The sequence below is a fragment of the Octopus bimaculoides genome, chromosome 26 (assembly GCF_001194135.2).
Source record: "Octopus bimaculoides isolate UCB-OBI-ISO-001 chromosome 26, ASM119413v2, whole genome shotgun sequence".
NCBI lineage: Eukaryota > Metazoa > Mollusca > Cephalopoda > Octopoda > Octopodidae > Octopus > Octopus bimaculoides.
Genome location: NC_069006.1, coordinates 2,370,826 through 2,376,921, shown reverse-complemented (window position 1 = coordinate 2,376,921; position 6,096 = coordinate 2,370,826). Strand labels below are relative to the sequence as shown.

The following is a 6,096-nucleotide window of genomic DNA, read 5'->3' as shown; positions in this document are numbered from 1 at the left end:
TACTACTACTACTACTACTACTACTACTACTACTACTACTGCTACTGCTGCTGCTACTACTACTACTACTACTACTACTACTACTACTACTAATACTGCTGCAGCTGCTGCTGCTGCTGCTGCTGCTGCTGCTACTACTACTACTACTACTACTACTACTACTACTACTACTACTACTACTACTACTACCTCTTCTGCCTCCTTTGCTTTTCCTTTCCTACAATTGCCTTTTGTATCTGTCTTCAGTCCTTTCAATCTCGTCCACCACGCTACCTCCTTCGCCATAGCCACTAGACAGAGGAAAATTGCCTTTCTATCCAGGCCAAAAAGAAGGCGACAGAGCGATCTTCAGGACGGACTCTGCTGATAACAGGATCCGTTCAACACGAGTCAACAACAGTTCGACAAAACTTCAAAAGTAAGTAATGACCGGACAATACAATGGGTGAGTGTATGCAGAACGGTTTCGTCGCCCTGCGGACGCCTTGGACAAGTCCGTTTGATAGCACTTTCGTGTCTGCAGAGCTTGTCTCGAACCAGCAGAGCTCCACGGTAGCACTACCAGGCCGAAGTTTACTGTAAAATAACCACAGGCCCCAGCCCAAAAGTCCTTAGGAAAACCGGTTAATTGATCCCTCCCGACGCCCAAAGTCTCCCCTAGGACGTCGTCGCTCTTGCTCGCCACTAACACCCTATAAAACTTCATAGTGGAACTTCCATCGACCGCGTTACCCGACTGGCAGAAAGCTGTGAGCGCTTGCCGACACTCCAGATGCTAAGCACGCTTTCTTGGACTACGCCTCCTTTCCGCACGTGGAAGAGCAAGCGCTCCAACTTGACCAGCCACGAAGTAGAGCAAGGGACGACGGTAAGGCGGTAGGAGATAACGGAAGCGGGGTACACATTCACCACCTCAGTCCGACCCTTCCGGGTAAGAGTGGCCACCCTACTCATCACCCCCCCAACTCGTCACCCTTAGAGGTTCGGACCAAACCAGACCCTGAGTAGTCTGGCAGATTCTTCTGTGCAGCGTTCTACAACGTGCCGCGTCATACAAGTGCCGAGCTACAGGCCGACCGACTTGTCCTGATTGATCTTTGCTCCTCTCACCTTTTCGTACTCCCTTAAGACAATGACAGTCTCTTTGATTTCCGAGCTGTCCGACACTATTACAGTCGCGTCGTCCGCATAAGCCGACACGAAGCTTCTGCATCCTAGTTCACGCGGGATGATCTTCAAAATATCTAATTTCCTTAGTAATGGCTCGAGAACCAGCATGTAGAGAAGAGGTGAGAATGTGCATCCTTGACGTACCGAACGGACGATGTCAAACGATTTCTATAGATGGTCATTTACTTCGACCACCGAACATTGCAGAGGTTCAGCCTCTGAAAACGTAAACGAAACCGGCCACCGCAAGGACAGCCTCCAAGTATTCATGGTCGACCCTATTGAAATCTTTTGACTGACCCTAATTGACCAGAGCCCTATCGATGCTAGCTTCCTTTCCTACTCTTTAAAGCGCGTCAGGTGGAGGCTGTCGTGGGAAAGATCTGCTCGGAATTGTGCACGTCTGCGCGTCAACGACCAGTTTATCTTCGACAAGAGCCCACCTCTTGGCTAACACCTTGGCCAAAATCTTATGCTCTGCGTTCAGCAGATTTATGGGCCTTAAACTGTCGATTTATTCTGTCTTTTTCGAGTGTTTTCTCAGCAGTATCACTACGCCACGGCTCACAACACTGGGTACTCTCCCGTTGTGCTGCAAGTTGTGGGAGGCATCCACCAAGAGATCACAGGACAAGTCTGGTATACGAAGATAAAGTTCAAAGCGGAGACCATCCAGCCCCGGCGAATTCTTCTATGTGCAATCTGTCCACCATTGCCCGTATGTCTTCGGCTGTTAGCTTCATTTTACAGAACTCTGCATACTACCCAGGTAGGAGGTGAAGTCCACCACCGTCCCCGACTCACCGCGTGTCGCATACAGGACTGCGAAGTGTCGTTGAATTTTCCGATGTAGGCACTGAAGTCCATCCTGTGTTCCGAGCTGCCATCCATCCCAAACACTTGGAGGAAGTGCTGCTGAAATTCCCCCACACATCTGCTTGCGCATGTGTGCTATGTGCTCATTTTTATCAACCAAAGATCGAATTGTAGCTTTGATGACATGTTGCACCTCTGCCACTCGAGCGGTTTTCACTCCCTCTTCTATGAGAATGCAGCTTTCCTGTTTAGCATTGAAGAATTAGTCCAGTGTTTATCACGCGGACAGCACGTTGGTTGCAACGCTCATTCTGAGAGACTCTTCTATGCTTCCAACATCTCTTCGCTTTTATTCCTTTGTATCACTAATGCCTCACTAAACGTAACTGATTCTCTTCTCAAGCATAAGAGTATCATTATAGCAGATCATCTCGGTAACCATGGGAGATACGACCTGGTTCACCCGATGCAATTCGTCCACGTCCAAATTGGCACATCCGAGACATCCAGTCTGTATCTGTCAGAGAGTTGAAAATCTCTGAGCAGGCCTGCGATGATTTTACCACACCCTCTTCAATCCCCTAGCCCCAAACAGTCAAAACAACGCGCTGCGACCGAAACTGGGCATGAAAACTTGTCGGTCGGTGAGTCGGGTTTCAATTATAGCCACCACATTGACACTTACTCATTTGAAATCGTTGAGTAGATAAGATTGTTTCCAAGGTGACCCCGGTCATGTGCATTTATGCTACCTTCTCTGACTGAGGCCATGGACGTTCCTTCCCCATCGGTATGTGTGGATATTTCCATGAGCAGCTCTTTGTATATACTTTCACATATATCTCTCTGGAAAGCCCCTATTCCTTCTGGATATTTTGTTTTGATAGTGTTGTATAACTATAATTTCTTTGTTGCTAGATTTTTTGGTCTTTTGCTGCTGTTGATCTTGGTGAGTTTACTGATGTGTTTTGTGCACTTGCGTCCCATATTGTGCTTGTTCTTGCAGGTACTGCAGCCATTGCTATTGTGATTAAAGTTGCTTCTACTGCAGTTACTGTTGCTTTTGACACTGTAGCAATCGCCTGTTTTACTGATGCCGTTGTTATTTTTCTGCTGGTTGTGATTTCAGCAAAACTGTTGACTTACTTATCTATTTTGTTGTGGTCAGAAGGCTTTGAGGTGGTCTGTGTCCCTGCACAGATAACAGCTTCGCTTTCTGCCTCCAACAGCCAAGAAACCTGTTCCTTTTGGTGGGCTTTATAATGCCCTGGATAACCTCGATACCTTACTTGTTTGTTTGTATTTGTAGCTGCATCCCCTGTGGTTTTCGCTTCTAAATCCCTTCTAAAACTGTGGTTTTCTTTTCTAAATCCAAGAGAAGCGCAGCCACCAACCAACAGATGTTTATTTCTCGTGGTTTGTTGAGTATTCTAAATCTGAACAATCTTCGACCGAGGTAGATGTGGATGAATATTTCTTTCGTTGTCTGCAATGGTGAAAGTGGTACTAAAAGCAAAAGAAAATTTTGTAGACTTCACTTGCGCTATAATTCTTGTCCATCTTGATGTTGTTGTTGCTGCTGTTGCTATAACTGACACTGTCTTGGCTGTTCTCGTTTACGGATGACCATCTGTCCCTTTCAATGGACGATCACGTCTCGTTCACCATCTTTTTTCAGCAAAAAAATGAGGAGTGTCTGACCACCTAATGGTTGCAGATGGAGAAGACCTAACCAGCTCCCTAATGTGCTGGTTAATTTATCTAAGTAACGATAACAAACGTACTATGTTATCGTTACCAAATCCAAAATAGACAAAGCCATGTAGATTCCGAATATAGGCTATGTAAATCAAAATTGGTAACTGTTAGTTATTTAGTAAGTGAATGTAGGATTCTGGCACAGAAAGAATACAAGACATGATAACCTAGGAAGAACAATCCGCTGGGAGTTATGTAGAAAGCGAAATTTAACCATATTGATTGATGGTATGGACATGAACCTAGTAAAGAGTTAGAAGGTAAGAAATATAAGATATTGTGGGATTTTAACATTCAAACTGATAGAGTGATAGAAACTAGAGTTAATTGCAGTAAACAAAGAGAATAGAAAATACAAAGTAGTTGGATTTACCTTCCTAAATAGTGAGAAAGTCAATATGGGATATGTAGCAAAAAAAGTGAAGTGGCCATTGAACAGATGGACAGAAGAAATAAGCATAAAACCTAGTTCAGTGCAGCTCCAGTAAATAGTGTGATTAGGGACATTTCGGATGCTTAAAAAACTTCTACACATCTAAGGTTACTTGCTGTAGCTCAACGTAGGAATTGTTTCCTTTCCAACAATTCAATCTGTAGTGCATCAATAAGGTAACAATAATAATAATAATTTTTTCCTTATCGACCTCTGAGGCTTCATATCAAAGATTGGGGATAGCAAAGGACGATACGATACAAAAAGAAGGGGATTGATGCGCGTAAAAACAGAATCACCATAAGATTTATAACAATTAGTATCCCCAAACAGGGAGACTTCGAAGGATTGCTAGTGGAAATCCCACAAAATCCACGATCTCCCTGACTTCTAGAGCATATGTCCTCTCCTCTTCATCTACCCTCGATCTTGAGATGTTTAGATTAATTCCGTTCACATGAGCCATTTGCACGATGTTCACCCAACTCTTAACAAAATTGTTTGGTGGCAATGATTTCTTATTTAGGAACGAATTTAAGAATTTTTATGATTAGTCCATTCCATCCAGCATATTTATGACTGGTACCATTTCTTATTTTACGTAGTTTCTTGCTTTTAATATTAACAACTTTTGTGCAAACAAGAAGATTTCCCAATGTGATTTAGAAACTAGTCATGGTTATGGTAGTAATTTTTAATATTTTAGGTCACAGGAGAATAAAACTGTTGAATGAATATGTCCTTTGATTAATGAATTCTATAGCTTGCATTCAAAGCTTACACGGACATTCAGCTAAGTGAATGCCTGTGCACGTACATGTATGTATGTATGCGTGTATATATATATATATATATATATATATATATATATGAATATGTTGGTGTATTTATGTCCCCGCAACGTGACAGTTCGGCGGCAAAAGAGACTGATAGAATAACTATTAGGCATACAAAGATTTGCTCGACTGTAATGGATATTTAGCGTATCTAATTGAGGATGACACAAAATCTGCAACAAAACAACACCCACGAGAACAATAAACAACAAAACATAATACGATCTTCTCTCAACACCTCCTTCTCTGTTCGATCTTCTCTTACTACTATTCTTCCTCATTCCTAAGAAACACATATAAGTCGATAAGCGAAGAGAGGTAAACACATTCTGACACAACGTTTAGAGACAGTCATTGCTGTACCTGAGCCAAAGTCCAGTCCTGACGAGAACCAACGTTTCCAGTCACCAAAGCACATTTCTCTATCTCTCGCATTAAGGTAACTTGTTTATTCCTTTATTTCTCCTTATATTTCTTTTGCTTCTAGTTCACGTTTGATATGTTTTAATTATTGAAAAGAAAAATGAAAAGAAGCATCAGGAGCGAAAGTTGTTGATAGGTTCAACGAAAAAGGAAGTAAATATTAGATAGGACGTTTTCTTCAAGGGTCAGACTTGACAGAAAAAAGGTGATGGAAAAGTAACCTCATCTCCGGATGTGTATGCAAAGTATTGATGATGAGGTAATTCCAATTTAAGAAGTAATTCATTTCCTTGTATTTCTAAAGAAATTGCTTGATTTTACAGCGTATAGTTTTCCGAGTCACAGAAATTGCAAGAATGGTATGCCAGGTGTAATGTGGGTACGATGAGCAAATTGGTTTAACTGTCTCTTTCTCTTTCTTCAAAGTAGTGGCCATCAGGTGAGATACATAACAACTGGTTCAGGAACATCCAACGATGCAAATGTGTCTCGTTTTCCTAGTCTGAGACTATTCCTGAAGATAATCAATATCAATATATGTAATCACCATAGACCATAAATCCCAAAATGCGTTCAACTCTGCGAGAGTGAAGGACAACAAAAAGTAACGATACTCTAAGATATAAAATATTTACAATCACACACACACACACACACACA

At 42.2% G+C, this 6,096-nt stretch overlaps 1 protein-coding gene and 1 long non-coding RNA gene across 2 annotated transcripts in view; one reads left to right on the top strand and one right to left on the bottom strand.

The window, feature by feature from the left end:
* The window catches only part of LOC106880586 (uncharacterized), a 37,223-nt gene that overhangs the window by 18,706 nt on the left and 12,421 nt on the right, over positions 1-6,096 (bottom strand). The window lies entirely within an intron of this gene.
* Positions 5,295-6,096, top strand: part of LOC128250905 (uncharacterized) — a 12,148-nt gene continuing 11,346 nt past the window's right edge. The window contains exon 1 of the long non-coding RNA XR_008266842.1: positions 5,295-5,452. This is a non-coding gene — a long non-coding RNA (uncharacterized LOC128250905). The remainder of the gene's footprint in view (positions 5,453-6,096) is intronic.